Consider the following 18354-nt stretch of genomic DNA (forward strand, 5'->3'; position numbering starts at 1 on the left):
AGTATTCTGTTTGGCTTGATTTCTAGACCTCTGCTTGCTGTCATTCAATAGGAATCTTTAGGCCCCTTTCACACAGGCGTTGCGGATTGGGGCAGGGTGCGTTCAGGGAAAATGGTGCGATTTTGACACTAAAACAAGTCAGTTTTCACTGTGATTGCGTTCCATGTTTGCGTTTTTTTTGGCCGCGCGGGTGCAAAACATTGTAATGCGTTTTGCACGCGCGTGAGAAAAATCAGCATGTTTGGTACCCAGACCCGAACCCGGACTTCTTCACAGAAGTTCGGATTTGGGTTAGGTGTTGTGTAGATTTTATTATTTTCCCTTATAACTGCGCTCATCACATGGTCCATCACATGATCTTTTTTACCATGGTGATGGATCATGTGACGGACCACGTGATGAGCGCAGTGACGTCATCAAAGGCCCTTTTCCTGTGCACAGCAAAGAAGAAGACAGAAGAGAAGCCGGGTTGCGCGTTCAAGTGGATTAAGGTGAGTTATATTTTTTAGAATTTTTTAACCCCTCCAGCCCTATTGTACTATGCATTCTGTATATTAAGAATGCTATTATTTTCCCTTATAACCATGTTATAAGGGGAAATAATAATGATCGGGTCCCCATCCCGATCGTCTCCTGGCAACCGTGCGTGAAAATTGCACCACATCCGCACTTGCTTGCGGATGCTTGTGATTTTCACGCAGCCCCATTCACTTCTATGGGGTCTGCGTTGCATGAAAAATGCAGAATATAGAACATACTGCGATTTTCACGCAACGCACAAGTGATGCGTGAAAATCACCGCTCGTGTGCACAGCCCCATAGAAATGATATGGTCCGGATTCAGTGCGGGTGCAATGCGTTCACGTCACGCGTGGAAAACTCGCTCGTGTGAAAGGGGCCTTACTGTTTACTTGCAGGTCATGTGATGGACACCCAGGTTCAGGACTGATTACAGTACAGGTTTGAGGCTGGGCTTCCACACTTTGGCAGTAGTTTGCCATGTGGCAAAATCGCTTCTGCAAACTGTCGTGGTTTCTCCCGAAGTGCAGGCAGAGCACTTAAAAAAAATCACGTTTTTCACCATTATTTGTCAAGAAATTATAGCAATTCACTGTAAACTGCTGTCAGCTTCATTCTGCAGTGAGCAGAATGTAGCATCAAACTAGGAGCCCGCTGTCACTCAGAGCAGGGGGGCTGTGAAACCTCTCAATGCAGAGAGCACTTCACAGTGAAGCTCCACCTTTTGGACACTTGCAGGAACAGTGCACAGCAGAATAAAAGTGCATATTCACACTAGAGATGGGAAGTTCGGATCTTTTACATGAATCGGTTCATTTGAATCAGTTAATTCAAATGAACCGATTCATGAGTCAAATCTTCGGTTCACTTGCTGAGTCGGCTGATAAGCAAGTGAACCGAAGCTCAGGTGGCATGCGCAGTGGATCGAATCTTCGTTTCACTTGCTGAGTCAGCTCTCGGGCTGACAAGGAAGTGAACCGAAGCTCAGGACAGGAGCCGTGGTGCGCAATGTCACCCAGTCTACAGTACCAACTACTAAGTGAATGTGAATATGTGATAATAACAGTAACATTGGCTGATCATTTAGACATAAAATAGTACACAGTGCAGACATCACACAGGTAATTGAAAATAATGTGTGCATAATTTTCTAATAAACCAGAAATTTCTGTATAAAGAGAGCCTAATCTAAATATGGATCTCCTGTAATCTAAACGGTGTCATGTAATTTCTGTTATCTCTCTGCTGACTGTCCAGCTGTCTGTCCCTTATCACTGCTGCAACAAAAGCATTAGACTCAGTGTATAATTTTCTGGTGACACACAGTTCTTTTAACTCTGTAACTCATCTGATGACTCGCCATTCTTCAAGGGTCCATTCACACATCCGTATGTGTTTTGCGGATCCGCAAAACACAGTGTCATGCCCTGCTCAGGCTATGTGCGGAGGTCTGCCAGGTTAGCAGCACGTGTGTAGCCTTTTGTTTTTGTTTTGGAGCTGAGCTATATCCGCCTCCCTTCAGGTGCACTGGGTGGGGTCGTTGGTTTGAGTTTAAATTACGCCCACTCCCAGTGTCCTGTGCGGGTTATAGCTTTTGTCTGGCTCAGAGGAAGGAAGGAAGGATTTGCTGTTCCTGCTCAGAAAGATAAGTTGGTTTTGTTTATCTTGTGGTTGTCTGTCTAGGCTGTTAGAGAGACGCCTGCCCCCTCCAGGTCTGAGGGAGCAGGCTGCCTCTTTCCCTCTTTCACCATCTTAGGGATTTTAGGGAATCTTCAGCCAAGGCACGAGGACATGCTCATTGCCACCTTCAGGGTCTGAACGTGGGCATAGAAGTCTAGGGAGAGCTGGTAGGGATTTGTCAGGAGGTGACCTTGATCCCCAGCTTCTTGCCTAGACACTTGTTTGTTGACATTCTGTGAATCTTGTATCCTGTCCGCCGTGACACACAGACACAGGCAATGTGCATTCCGCATTTTGCGTGTCGCACCTCATCGGAACTGTCATAGAAGATGCCTTTTCTTGTCCGCAATTGCGGACAAGAATAGGACATGTTCTATTTTTTTGCGGAACGGAAGTGCGGATCCGGAAATAAAAATGAATGGGTCTGCTCCTGTCCGAACATATGCAGACGTGTGAATGGACCCTTAGTCATTTAGGTGGTTTTTTTTTGTTACAAACTTTCATGTGTGTTTTACTGAGGAGATGCTTCTTTCTAGCCACTCTGCCATAAAGCCCAGATTGGTGGAGTGCTGCAGTAATGGTTGACCTTCTGGAAGTTTCTCCCATCTGCACACAGAATCATTGTAGCTCAGCCAGAGTCAACATTGGATTCTTGGTCATCTCTCTTACCAAGGCCCTTACTCCCCATTTACTTAGTTTTTTGGGGTGGCCAGCTCTAAGAAGAATTCTGGTTGTTCCAAACTTCTTATATTTAAGAATTATTTCAGTGCAGCAGAAGTATTTGTACCCTTCTCCTGATCTGTGCCTCCATAAGATTATGTCTCAGGGCTCTCCAGGCAGTTCTTTCCTCTTCATGGCTTCGTCTTTACTCTGATATACATTCTTAGGCCGGGTTTACATCACCGTTTCGTTTTCTGTTCTTCTGATCCCTCAGAAGAACGGAAAATAAAAAAAACACCCTGTATTTTAAGCATCCGTTATGCTCAGTTGTGCACATTTTGCATCCATTTTGGCAGTTTCTATTTGAGATCTGCTTTTTTAAATGGGGAAAAAAGTCCTACACAAAGTAGGAAATTGCTAAAACAGATGCAAAATGTACATAACTGAGCATAATGGATGCTTAAACTACAGGATCTGTTTTCTTTGTTGTTTTCTGTTCTTCTGACGGAAAACTAAATGGTAGTGCGAACCCGTCCTTATATAGACAGGGTTGTGTCTTTCCAAATCATGTCTAATCAACTGATTTCACCACAGGTGGACTCCAATCAAGGTGTAGAAACATCTCAAAGATGATTAGGAAAAATAGGAGGACGCTAGAATTAAATTTTAAGTGTCACAGTAAAGGGTCCAAACTAAATTATAGCTTTTCCTTTTTAATAAATTTGCAAACATCTCTAAAATGATGTTTTCACTTTCTCATTAAGGGGGATTGAGTGCAGATTGATGGGGGGGGGGATGTAATAATGTGGAATAATACTGTACAGAGAGATGGCACTCAGAGCCTTAGACTTTTCCTGCCATTCATCAGTTGCAGTTTAGGCACTCTTCAAAAGGTTCGCCATCACCAGTACATATGAATATAAGAAACTTTTAACTATATCTTATCAGAGAAACAAATGCCTTGTTCTCCACTTATTTGGTCTCCCATCATTTCCTAAACCAACATTCTTTCTGAATTCTGTAATGAATTTGTCTTAAGAGACCAATAGGGGCTGCCAACTCACTGAGGGATCAGATTACATCAGCCCATAGAAGTCAATAGAGGAAAAGGGAGGAATGTCCGGGAGAAACAGAGACAGGCACTGCACATACAGCAGCTATTAGTGTTATATATCATATATATCACTCCAAATGCATTATTCACATCTATACTGCTCAATACTTCTCTATGTCCTGTACTGCTTCTGAGTGATTCTCGGTGAGGAATCAGTATCTGCTATCTCCATGTACAGTCTATGGGGTGCAGCTTGTCTTCACCCACCAGTTCAGAAAAAGCTGAGATGCAGCAAGAGGAGAACACTGCTAAAAATTCCAGTTACAAGTCATATAATGGTCAGAAATTATTCTATCATATATACACATATGGCAGCGAATTCTGAAAAGACAGGTACACGATAAGTTTTGTAAGTTGCAAGATGAGGCCTCTATGGACTGGACTAGTTTTTCGAGCACATCCCACAGATGCACAATTATATTGAGATCTGGGAAATATGGAGGCCAAGTCAACACTCTTGTTCATTCCTACACTGCAATGTGGCAGGGCTCATTATCCTGAAATTAGGAAACGCCATTGCCATTAAGGGGTGAACTTGGTCATTAACAGCGTTTACGTAGGTGGTAGGTGTCAAAGTGACATCTAAATAATGCCAAGATCCAGGGTTTCCCTGCAGAACATTGCTCAGAGCTTCTCACTGCTTCTGCTAGATTGCATTCTGCTTCTAGTGCATCCTGGGCCATCTCTTCCCCCAAGTAATCAACATGCAGTCCTGGCCGTCCAAATGATGTAAAAAAAAATAGAAAATTTGAGATTTTATATGGAACAGCTTTTCACCATATTTTGTGTACAGGCGATTTAATTAACTATGTCAGCTCTGAATAAATCCAATCATTTTAATCTCACCCTTCATGCTCCTTATCAGTTTAATCTCCTTTCTCTGTACTTTTTCCAGTTTCAGAGCATCCTTTCTATGAACAAGTGCCCAGAACTGAACTGAATATTCTAGATAAGACTGCACCAAAGCTTTGTAAAGTGGTAATTAGAGATGAGCGAATTTAATATTTTGAAATTCGTTCACGCTTCGTTTACTGGTATAAGCTGAATTCCGTTATGGATTCCGTTACCACGGACCATAACACAATTCTATGCCGAAATGCATAACAGAATGCCTTTAGAGGCAATCCATTATTTATTCCGTCAAAATAGAAGTCTATGGGCTGCAAAACAGATCCGTCCTGTTTCTGTTATGCAGGAGAGGACTCCCTTGCATAACTGAAACGAGACGGATGCGTTTTGCAGCCCATAGACTTTTATTATGACGGAATAAATAATGGATTGCTTCTGCATTTCGTCATAGAATTGCGTTATGGTCCATGGTAAAGGAATCCATAATGCAGTTCAGCTTATACCAGTAAACGAAGCGTGAACGAATTTCATAACCTGAAATTCGCTTATCTCTAGTGGTAATATTTTGTTCCTATTCCGCAAATCCATGGCCCTTTTAAAACACAAGAGTATTCTGGTGGTCTTAGAAGCAGCTGATTGAGATTGCATGCCGTTATATAGTCTATTATACCAGATCCTTCTCTGAGATACTTACAGTATCTCACTAAAGTGAGTACACCCCTCACATTTTTGTAAATATTTTATTATATCTTTTCATGGGACAACACTGAAGATATGACATTTTGATATAATGTAAAGTAATCAGTGTACAGCTTCTATAAATGTAAATTTGATGTGCCTTAAAAATAACTGAACACACAGCCATTAATGTCTAAACCACTGGCAACAAAAGTAAGTACACCCCCTAAGTGAAAATGGTCAAATTGTGCCCAAAGTGTAAATATTTTCTGTGGCCACCTTTATTGTCCAGCACTGCCTTAATTCTCTTGGGCATGGAGTCCACTATAGCTTCAGAGGTTGCCACTGGAATCCTCTTCGACTCCTCCATGACGACATCACAGAGCTGGTGGATGTTAGAGACATTGCACCCCTCCACCTTCCGGTTGAGGATGCACCACAGATGCTCAATAGAGTTTAGGTCTGGAGACATGCTTGGCCACTCCAGCACCTTTACCCTCAGTTTCTTTAGCAAGGCAGTAGTCGTCTTGGAGGTAGGTTCGGGGTCGTTATGATGTTGGAATGCTGCCATGCGGCCCGGTTTCCGAAGGGAGGGGGATCATGCTCTGCTTCAGTATGTCACAGTACATGTTGGCATTTATGGTTCCCTCACTGAACTGTAGCTCCTCACAGCTGGCAGCACTCATGCAGCCCCAAACTATGACACTCTTACCACCATGCTTAACTGTAGGCAAGACACACATGTCTTTGTACTCCTCACCTGATTGCCGCCACACACGCTTGATACCATCTGAACCAAATAAGTTTATCTTGGTCTCATCAGACCACAAGACATGATTCCACTAATCCATGTCTTTAGTCTGTATGTCTTCAGCAAACTATTTGCAGGTTTTCTTGTGTGTCATCTTTAGAAGAGGCTTTCTTCTGGGATGGCAGCCATGCGGACCAATTTGATGCAGTGTGTGTAGCATATGGTCTGAGCACTGACGGGCTGAACCTCCACCCCTTTAACCTCTGCAGCAATGCTGACAGCACTCATACGTCTATTTTGAGAAGACAACCTCTGGATATGATGATGTGCACGTGCACTCAACTTCTTTGGTCAACCATGGTGAGGCCTGTTCTGAGTGGAACCTGTCTTGTTAAAGGGGTTCTCCAGGAATTAAGAAAATAAAAAATACATAAATATTACTTTTATTATAAATGTATTCCCAAATACCTTTCATTAGTTATAATGGCTCGTTTTGTCTAGGGAGCAATCATCAGGAGAAATTAAATGGCCGCCATCCTATTAGTGCACACAAAACCTGTCCTAATCACACAGGAGGACAAGATACTTCACAACACTAAGGTAAAGAGCTGACTCATCCTGGTCTGCTACTTGTCAGGAATTATAATCCTGAATACAGCTGATAAGATCTTCAGCTGAATCTCTGTAGGAAGGGAGCTCATGAGGAGACGGAGAAGAGGTGGGGATGTGGTTAATGAGCGGCAGCACTTGTATCCAGTCTCCATTACCAGTCTGTCCTGTCTGTACTTCATGTCTCCTCCTGCACTCCATTCCCATAGAGATTCAGCTAAAGTTCTTCAGCTGTATAATTCCTGACAAGTAGGAGAGGAGGATGAGGCAGCTCTTGTTGTGAAGTAACTTTTCCTGCTGTGTGATTAGGACAGCTTTTGTGTGCACTAATTGGACGGTGGCCATTTTGTTTCTCCTGATGTTTGCTCCCTAGACAAAACAAGCCATTATAACTAATGAAAGGTATTTTGGAATATATTCATAATAAAGTTATATTTAAGTATTTTTGTTTTCTTGAATCCCAGAGAACCCCTTTTAAACCGCTGTATGGTCTTGGGCACCGTGCTGCAGCACAGTTTCAGGGTGTTGGCAATCTTCTTATAGCCTAGGCCATCTTTATGTACAGTCGTGGCCAAAGGTTTTGAGAATGACACAAATATTAGTTTTTACAAAGTTTGCTGCTAAACTGCTTTTAGATCTTTGTTTCAGTTGTTTCTGTGATGTAGTGAAATATAATTACACGCACTTCATACGTTTCAAAGGCTTTTATTGACAATTACATGACATTTATGCAAAGAGTCAGTATTTGCAGTGTTGGCCCTTCTTTTTCAGGACCTCTGCAATTCGACTGGGCATGCTCTCAATCAACTTCTGGGCCAATTCCTGACTGATAGCAACCCATTCTTTCATAATCACTTCTTGGAGTTTGTCAGAATTAGTGGGTTTTTGTTTGTCCACCCGCCTCTTGAGGATTGACCACAAGTTCTCAATGGGATTAAGATCTGGGGAGTTTCCAGGTCATGGACCCAAAATGTCAACGTTTTGGTCCCCGAGCCACTTAGTTATCACTTTTGCCTTATGGCACGGTGCTCCATCGTGCTGGAAAATGCATTGTTCTTCACCAAACTGTTGTTGGATTGTTGGAAGAAGTTGCTGTTGGAGGGTGTTTTGGTACCATTCTTTATTCATGGCTGTGTTTTTGGGCAAAATTGTGAGTGAGCCCACTCCCTTGGATGAGAAGCAAGCCCACACATGAATGGTCTCAGGATGCTTTACTGTTGGCATGACACAGGACTGATGGTAGCGCTCACCTTTTCTTCTCCGGACAAGCCTTTTTCCAGATGCCCCAAACAATCGGAAAGAGGCTTCATCGGAGAATATGACTTTGCCCCAGTCCTCAGCAGTCCATTCACCATACTTTCTGCAGAAGATCAATCTGTCCCTGATGTTTTTTTTGGAGAGAAGTGGCTTCTTTGCTGGCCTTCTTGACACCAGGCCATCTTCCAAAAGTCTTTGCCTCACTGTGCGTGCAGATGCGCTCACACCTGCCTGCTGCCATTCCTGAGCAAGCTCTGCACTGGTGGCACTCCGATCCCGCAGCTGAATCCTCTTTAGGAGACGATCCTGGCGCTTGCTGGACTTTCTTGGACGCCCTAAAGCCTTCTTAACAAGAATTGAACCTCTTTCCTTGAAGTTCTTGATGATCCTATAAATTGTTGATTGAGGTGCAATCTTAGTAGCCACAATATCCTTGCCTGTGAAGCCATTTTTATGCAACGCAATGATGGCTGCACGCGTTTCTTTGCAGGTCACCATGGCTAACAATGGAAGAACAATGATTTCAAGCATCACCCTCCTTTTAACATGTCAAGTCTGCCATTTTAACCCAATCAGCCTGACATAATGATCTCCAGCCTTGTGCTCGTCAACATTCTCACCTGAGTTAACAAGACGATTACTGAAATGATCTCAGCAGGTCCTTTAATGACAGCAATGAAATGCAGTGGAAAGGTTTTTTTGGGATTAAGTTAATTTTCATGGCAAAGAAGGACTATGCAATTCATCTGATCACTCTTCATAACATTCTGGAGTATATGCAAATTGCTATTATAAAAACTTAAGCAGCAACTTTTCCAATTTCCAATATTTATGTAATTCTCAAAACTTTTGGCCACGACTGTAGAGCAACAATTCTTTTTTTTTCAGATCCTCAGAGAGTTCTTTGCCATGAGGTGCCAATTTGAACTTCCAGTGATGAGTGTGAGAGCTATAACACCAAATTTCACACACCTGCTCCCCATTCACACCTGAGACCTTGAAACACTAATGAGTCACATGACACCGGGGAGGGAAAGTACCTAATTGGGCACAATTTGGCCATTTTCACTTAGGGTGTGCTCCCTTTTGTTGCCAGGGGTTTAGACATTTAATGTGTTGAGTCATTTTGAGGGCACACCAAATTTTTAGTGTTATACAAGCTGTACACTGACTACTTTACATTGTATCAAAGTGTCATATCTTCAGTGTTGTCCCATGAAAAGGCATAATAAAATATTTACAAAAATGTGAGGGGTGTACTCACGTTAGTGAGATACTGTATAAAAGCACTTCAGAATTCATCCTGCTGTTTTTGTCAGCAGTCACATCATCAATAAATACAAGAGAACCAGTTCCATTGGCAGCCATACATGCCCACGCCATGACACTACCACCACCATGCTTCACTGATGAGGTGGTATGATTAGGATCATGAGCAGTTCCTTTCCTTCTCCATACTCTTCTCTTCCCATCACTCTGGTACAAGTTGATCTTGGTCTCATCTGTCCATAGGATGTTGTTCCAGAACTGTGAAGGCTTTTTTAGATGTCGTTTGTCAAAGTCTAATCTGGCCTTCCTGTTTTTGAGGCTCACCAATGGTTTACATCTTGTGGTGAACCCTCTGTATTAACTCTGGTGAAGTCTTCTCTTGATTGTTGACTTTGACACACATACACCTACCTCCTGGAGAGTGTTCTTGATCTGGCCAACTGTTGTGAAGACCGTTTTCTTCACCAGGGAAAGAATTCTTCGGTCATCCACCACAGTTGTTTTCCGTGGTCTTCCGGGTCTTTTGGTGTTGCTGAACTCACCGGTGCGTTCCTCCTTTTTAAGAATGTTCCAAACAGTTGTTTTGGCCACGCCTAATGTTTTTGCTATCTCTCTGATGGGTTTGTTTTGTTTTTTCAGCCTAATGATGGCTTGCTTCACTGATAGTGACAGCTCTTTGGATCTCATCTTGAGAGTTGACAGCAAAAGATTCCAAATGCAAATAGCACACTTGAAATTAACTCTGGACCTTTTATCTGCTCATTGTAATTGGGATAATGAGGGAATAACACACACCTGGCCATGGAACAGCTAAGTAGCCAATTGTCCCATTACTTTTGGTCCCTTAACCAGTGGGAGGCACATATGCAAACTGTTGTAATTCCTACACCGTTCAACTGATTTGGATGTAAATACCCTCAAATTAATGCTGACAGTCTGCGGTTAAAGCACATCTTGTTCGTTTCATTTCAAATCCATTGTGGTGGTGTATAGAGCCAAAAATGTTAGAATTGTGTTGATGTCCCAATATTTATGGACCTGACTGTAAGTAGGCACCGTACAGCATCTCAACCAGCCTATGGCAAATAAAACCTGGGTGGTTGGGGGGAGGGTAGGAAAAAATTGAAAATGATGTGGAAAGATGGACTTGAATTATGATCAATGATATGTAAAATGTCATTATTTTCTGTATGATACAAATATTTGTATTGTATGTAATCTTCCACTTCAATAAAAAGATGTTTTAAAAAAAACAAAAAAAAACCTGGGTGGATTATTCAGCAGTTTATTATATACAGTCGTGGCCAAAAGTTTTGAGAATTACATAAATATTGGAAATTGGAAAAGTTGCTGCTTAAGTTTTTATAATAGCAATTTGCATATACTCTAGAATGTTATGAAGAGTGATCAGATGAATTGCATAGTCCTTCTTTGCCATCAAAATTAACTTAATCCCATTAAAGGACCTGCTGAGATCATTTCAGTAATCGTCTTGTTAACTCAGGTGAGAATGTTGACGAGCACAAGGCTGGAGATCATTATGTCAGGCTGATTGGGTTAAAATGGCAGACTTGACATGTTAAAAGGAGGGTGATGCTTGAAATCATTGTTCTTCCATTGTTAACCATGGTGACCTGCAAAGAAACGCGTGCAGCCATCATTGCGTTGCATAAAAATGGCTTCACAGGCAAGGATATTGTGGCTACTAAGATTGCACCTCAATCAACAATTTATAGGATCATCAAGAACTTCAAGGAAAGAGGTTCAATTCTTGTTAAGAAGGCTTTAGGGCGTCCAAGAAAGTCCAGCAAGTGCCAGGATTGTCTCCTAAAGAGGATTCAGCTGCGGGATCGGAGTGCCACCAGTGCAGAGCTTGCTCAGGAATGGCAGCAGGCAGGTGTGAGCGCATCTGCACGCACAGTGAGGCGAAGACTTTTGGAAGATGGCCTGGTGTCAAGAAGGCCAGCAAAGAAGCCACTTCTCTCCAAAAAAAACATCAGGGACAGATTGATCTTCTGCAGAAAATATGGTGAATGGACTGCTGAGGACTGGGGCAAAGTCATATTCTCCGATGAAGCCTCTTTCCAATTGTTTGGGGCATCAGGAAAAAGGCTTGTCCGGAGAAGAAAAGGTGAGCGCTACCATCAGTCCTGTGTCATGCCAACAGTAAAGCATCCTGAGACCATTCATGTGTGGGGTTGCTTCTCATCCAAGGGAGTGGGCTCACTCACAATTTTGCCCAAAAACACAACCATGAATAAAGAATGGTACCAAAACACACTCCAACAGCAACTTCTTCCAACAAGCCAAAAACAGTTTGGTGAAGAACAATGCATTTTCCAGCACGATGGAGCACCGTGCCATAAGGCAAAAGTGATAACTAAGTGGCTCGGGGACCAAAACGTTGACATTTTGGGTCCATGGCCTGGAAACTCCCCAGATCTTAATCCCATTGAGAACTTGTGGTCAATCCTCAAGAGGCGGGTGGACAAACAAAAACCCACTAATTCTGACAAACTCCAAGAAGTGATTATGAAAGAATGGGTTGCTATCAGTCAGGAATTGGCCCAGAAGTTGATTGAGAGCATGCCCAGTCGAATTGCAGAGGTCCTGAAAAAGAAGGGCCAACACTGCAAATACTGACTCTTTGCATAAATGTCATGTAATTGTCGATAAAAGCCTTTGAAACGTATGAAGTACGTGTAATTATATTTCACTACATCACAGAAACAACTGAAACAAAGATCTAAAAGCAGTTTAGCAGCAAACTTTGTGAAAACTAATATTTGTGTCATTCTCAAAACTTTTGGCCATGACTGTAGATGCATTGGGTGGCTGAGATGTCTTCTAACCAACATCGAGGCAGGGAGCCAGTAGCCTCGTTTCCTAGGGATTTGCCTTCTTGAAGTTGCTGCAGGGGCCGCCATAATCAATACCCTTGTAACATCTTGCTGCTGTGTGAGCAGGTAATATTTGTTTATATCTGTATAGTGGGCCCCCAGAAAGAATTTTACAGGTGGGCCCTAGGTACCCCAGTCCGACACTGCTCACTGCTGTTTGGGAACGCAATTGATAACCTCTCTCCAGTTGACACCAAATGGTGTCTCGAGCAGTTATCACTTTGTGTAGCCCGCTGAACCTCTACCCAAGGGAAGAGAGCTGGCGCCACAGGTTACTTTACCAGAATGTGTGCTTTATATCTTTATGCGTGGATTATAGTATGGCTAGAATCGCTTTTCAGCTATTTTTCTTTTGGGGAAACCCCTGCATGGATTTCAGTGCAGAAACAAACACGACAGGCCTAATTCCTTTGTGTGCATGCTCTGGCAACAAGCAGCCGGGTATTTGCAGCTCGAAAAGGATTCATAACCATTGGGGAATAGAGGAATCATCAGACAGCTTTGGTGCGTTCAGTAGAAGCTGATGAAGCTCTCCACACGTAGTGAGAGAAGGCCCGAGAGCCCTCAAGACTCAGGGCACGTCAGCTCTGGTAAACGTCAATAACGCAATGAGCCCAAATTGGCGGTGAGTGACCAATGCAGAGGATAACCCACATGTACAGCTATAACCTCTGGTCACACATGGAAGCTGCTTCCCCAGGGGGTATTCCAGCAGACCCTGCACCAGTGTGCTTCAGCCCATGCTTGTCATATAAATGAAAACCAATTAGGCACCATTACAGCCTATCCTCTCCCCCTCACTGATGTGGGGATGTCTTCTCCTCTTGGCCTTGTTGTTCCTCAGCTGCATCCTGTAACAGTCAATGTCTGTATTATGTAAGAGCTATATATATATATATATATATATATATATATATATATACACACACACACATACATACATATGTGGGTGTGTAACATGAGCACAAGGCGAGCTGCCATCATCACGTTGGACACATGCACACCCTCATCCACATCCCTCCCTCCGATACCTCCATGCAGCCCACGGGTTCCTGCAGAATCCTGAGGAGTCACCCGAAGGGCTGCTCATCAGTGACAAATTAGCCCGTGTCCCTGAATGATTAATCACCGAGTGCAGTGCCACAGACTGAGGGATGAGGGAGAGCAGGACGTGCGGCTCTTTATAGGAGAGGTGGATGTGTGTGAGGAGCTGTCAGCATCCTGACCAGAAGCACCAGCCCACCGACTGCACACGGCAGCCTAGATCAGGACACAAGGGGCTACATGTGTGAGGGGACAGAGTAGACACACAGAAGCCGGGGACATCCGGAGCGGAGAGCGGCAGCAGCTCCACACTGCAGAGGACCCGCGGGCGGCAGCACTGCGAACAATGCTGTGAGAGGCAGAGAGCAGGACACCACTGACGAGGTAAGAGGCTGCACCACTGCTTCCATCCTCACCCCTCACTAGTACTATTACCCTCATCAGCTACAGTGATGGCATCTCTGCAAAAATCCTGCAGCACGGGAGTGGGCATTGTCAGGAGGGAAGAGAAGGGAGGGTGGCATTTTCCAGCATCAAGCCCTGTGAGAAAGCCTCATGCAGTGTACCAGAGCTGATAGGTGCTGTGTCTATCTATCTATCTATCTATCTATCTATCTATCTACTGTCTATCTACTATCTATTTCATATCTATTATCTATTATCTATCTAATATCTATCTATGTTATGTATCTATATATCTATTATCTATCTATCTATCTATCTATCTATCTATATCTATCTATATATCTATCTATATATCTCCTATATATTATCTATCTACTATCTATCTATCTATCTATTTCATATCTATCTATATATCTCCTATCTATTATCTATCTACTATCTATTTCATATCTATCTATCTATATATCTCCTATCTATTATCTATCTACTATCTATCTACTATCTATCTACTATCTATTTCATATCTATCTATCTATCTATCTATCTATCCTATGTATCTATATATCTCATATCTATCTCTTTATACCTCTCTCATGTCTATGTATCTATTTCATATCTTTCTTTCTTTCTATTTATTATATATATATATTTAATTATTATCTATCTAATTTCATATCTATCATCTATCTATCTAATATCTATGTATGTATCTATCTAATATCCATCTATCTACTATCTGTCTATCAACTAATATCCATCTATCTACTATCTGTCTATCTATCTCATATATCTATCTCTCACATCTATCGCTATCATTTATATATATGTATACTCGAACACACCTACCTTGTTCTAAAATTAGGGTCAGAAGGTGCCCTTTGTAAAGCAAGGAGTGACCACAGTGCCACTACCCTTGACCGAGCAGAAGTTCGGGCACTGACCATGTGCTCCGCTCGCCCTGTGGCTGGAGGACATTGGACCAAGACCCCTCATGCTGTCTGCAATGCAACGTGAGACTGAGCAGGAGAGGTCTTCTCCACACAAGTCCATGTTCGGCGTGTATAGCAGTATAGTACAGGTTCTCTGATTCAGCATATCTCCGCCATTATCATAGACTGCTGCCTCTGCTATTTATTTTTTTTGCAATGAAATATTGCAGTGAAAGCTAGGTTATTCCACTCCAAGCCCACATTATACATACGCTGATGTGAAGTATTTGCCAGCAGGTTATTATCACACAGGCACTTGCAGTTCTTCATTATGTAGTAAGGGGCCCAGCGTCCTGTCATCTGGCTATAGATTGCTGGATTAGCCATGACTTCTACAGGTCAGGCTTACTTGTGCTGCAATGCATGTCCCATTATGGTGGTATCCCCCCACACAACAGGAATACGTCACATAGAAGACCTGGATGACTCACATGATAAAACAGAACCGCATCTCCAGTTAGGCTCTGCTATTCCTCCTCGCGGTGTCCTCAGCTACATCAGTACAATCTCTGCTATAATGGACTTAATGTTCACTGTCAGGATAGACTGAACTCCTATACTTTGGCTCTTGATAATCATTTGAAGAGCAATTCCTAATTAGAGACCACATTTTATATTATTGGTGTTCTTAAAGGGTCACCACCATCAATTTCATTGCCTATATGTAACTATTCTACTTATTTATTTTTTAACAAAATACAATAGGATGGTTTTCTGGATGTCATTTTGAAGTCTCTCTATGTATTCTACTTCCTGTGCTATCCCCTGGATAGGTCATCAGTATCTGATCAGTGGGGGTCCAACACCCAAGACTACCGCCGATCAGCTGTTTTGAGAAGGCATCGTCACTTCTGTGAGCGCCTCTGCCCTCTCACAGTTTACCAAACACAGCGCCATACATTGTATAGCGGCTGCGCCTGGTATCGGCGGTCAGCCGCAATCACTTCTATGGGGCTGAGCTGCTCCTAGGCCAGATAATTGATGAACGTGATGTCACAGGCCTAGGAAAAGCAGAGAGAAGGCCATGGGGCTTAGAGTAGCGCCACGGTCTTCTTAAATAGCTGATCAGTGGGGGTCCTGTTTGTTGGACCCCTGTCGATCAGATAGTGATGACCTATTCTAAGAACAGGTCATCAGTATTAAAATCTCGGAAAACCCCTTTAACTCCCTTCGTTGTTTGGAGGTTTAGCACAGTAGACAGCCTCGCTTGACTTTTTACAGTCAGGCCATTCACTCCCACCAAGGAAGGAAGGGGGATGAATGACTCAAGTAGAGCATGGCACATTACTCTGATAAGTGCATGCTCTTCTGGGTATCTTTATCTAGGCCTATCAAGAACTGTCATATTGTTAACCTAACTCTACTAGTCTACTAGTTTACTAGCAGTTAACATCTTCCCCTCACAGCACAAGTAAACTGACAGTAGATTACATAGGACAATAATTTGTACTGTATTTAAAGGGTTATCTCACTTCAACAAGTGGCATTTATCATGTAGAGAAAGTTAACACAAGGCACTTAGGGTACTTTCGCACTAGCGGCAAGGGACTCCGGGCAGGCTGTTCCGGACGGCTGTTCCTGGATCCGTGCTGCCGCTAGTGCACTCGTGCCCCCGTACTACCGCTCCGGCCCCATTGACTATAATGGGGGTGGTCGGAGTTCCGGTGGCAGCACGGCAAACATGCCCGAGAGGTGGCCGGAACAAAACTCCGGCCCGCCCCCATTATAGTCAATGGGGCTGGAGCGGTAGACCAGGGGCACGCGTGCACTAGTGGCAGCACGGATCCAACAGGCTGTTCACCCACCGGAACAGCCTGCCAGAGTTCCTTGCCGCTAGTGTGAAACTAGCCTTACTAATGTATTATGATTGTCCATATTGCTTCCTTTACTGGCTGGAATCATTTTTCCATCACATTATACACTGCTCGTATTCAGGGGTTACGACCACCCTGCAGTCCAGCAGTGGTGGTCTTGCTTATGCACTATAGCAAAAGGTGCTGGCCTCTCTGGTGGCCGGGACCGTGGTAGTGTGCATAGGTCGGTGCTTCTTTCTATAGTGTACAAGCACGACCACCACTGCTAGATGGCAGGATGGTCGTAACCCCCGGAGAAGTGTATAATGGGATGGAAAAATGAATCAAGCCAGCAAAGGAGACAATATGGACAATCATAATACATTAGTAAGTGCCTTGTATTAACGTTTTCTACATGATAAATGCCTGAGTGAGACAGCCCCCTATAATTAGTTTCACTCCAGATTTATAACTGCGATATTTTGAGAAATCTGCAAAAAAGTTGCAAACTCACTCCATTAGGGGGTGGTGTAGAAAAACGGAAGTAGCATTTGTTGACAAAAGTGTAAGATTTAACCTCAATAATATATATCACACCAAGAAACTTCAAGTATATGCTGTTATTTGGGAAAGAGGGGGTATTATCTTCTAGCGCTCTATCCCAATTTGGGAAACTGAATGTCACTGAAAATGTTGTAGGTGTATTCACTGGGAGCGCAATATGTTCATAAAGTGTCCACAGGAATCCTGATAATGTGAAAAGTCTCTTATAGCATATCCTTTTATGGTCGATATGAGCTTTGGATTGAAGAAAACTTTAAATCGATATTTGGCTTACCGTCTAGCGTCTGCTGTCTCCCTATTGCTTCAATGGAGCTTTAAATATTTGCCGGCTTATTCAGTCGCTCCATACAGCAAGCTGGTTTAAATTTTGCGGGAGTTCCAAAGATCGCGGGAGTTGCCACTCTGTTCCGCAATTTCCTTTGGTGCAGCTTTCGACGATAAGAATAGTTAATCCTTTACTGTAGAGATTTTCTTCTGTATGGCCATACAGTATTATCGGAGGCTTTTCAATGCAGGTACATCACTTGTTTCACCATACGTGTTACGGGTAGATTCACTCTCCCGCCGCTGTTCAATGCGTGCTCAAGAATTGTCCGCCCCCGGCCTGATGCTATTTTGAGAAATAAAGCTGTTTATCTACACACGGGTGAGTGCCGCTGCCTATTTTCTCTTCTACATTGACCCCATAGAAGAGGTTTGTGTCGGGTGAACGATCGCATCGAGTCCCCGCGCTGCTGTGGCGGGGACCCGATGCGACACAAGGCAGCCCGATGCCGTGCAGAGGCTGCCCAATGCCTTGCACGGCATCGGGAACTGCCTTCTACGGGAGCCGAGGAGATCCAGCCTCAGGCTGGGTCTCCTAGGCCACCTGTTAGTGTATGACACTGAGTCATACACTAACAGGCAATGCATTACAATACAGATTTATTGTAATGCATTGCAGAGGGGATCAGACCCCCAAAAGTGAATGTCATAAATAAAGTAAAGTAAAAAAAAAAAAGTGTTTTTAATAAAAATTAATAAAGTAAAAAAATGTATAAAGTAAAAAAGAAAAAAAACGCCCCTTTCCCCTTATTTTATAATAAAAAACTGAAAAAACAAAACCCACACATATTAGGTATTGCCGCGTCCGTAATGACCGGCTCTATAAATATGTCCGATAAACACCATAAAAAATAAAAACAGTGTAAAAAAAAAGCACCTTACATCACAAAAAGTGCAACACCAAGCGATCAAAAAAGCGTATGCCCCCCAAAATGGTATCAATAGAACC

General features: G+C 43.1%; 1 protein-coding gene across 1 annotated transcript in view; it reads left to right on the top strand.

Annotated features, from left to right (window-relative positions):
- Nucleotides 1–13444: 13444 nt before the first annotated feature.
- The window catches only part of DIRAS1 (DIRAS family GTPase 1), a 38261-nt gene continuing 33351 nt past the window's right edge, over nucleotides 13445–18354 (top strand). Inside the window, exon 1 of the mRNA XM_040420414.1 lies at nucleotides 13445–13714. The gene's annotated coding sequence lies outside the window, so the exon portion shown is untranslated. The remainder of the gene's footprint in view (nucleotides 13715–18354) is intronic.

The sequence above is a fragment of the Bufo bufo genome, chromosome 2 (genome assembly GCF_905171765.1).
Source record: "Bufo bufo chromosome 2, aBufBuf1.1, whole genome shotgun sequence".
NCBI classification, from domain to species: Eukaryota; Metazoa; Chordata; class Amphibia; order Anura; family Bufonidae; genus Bufo; species Bufo bufo.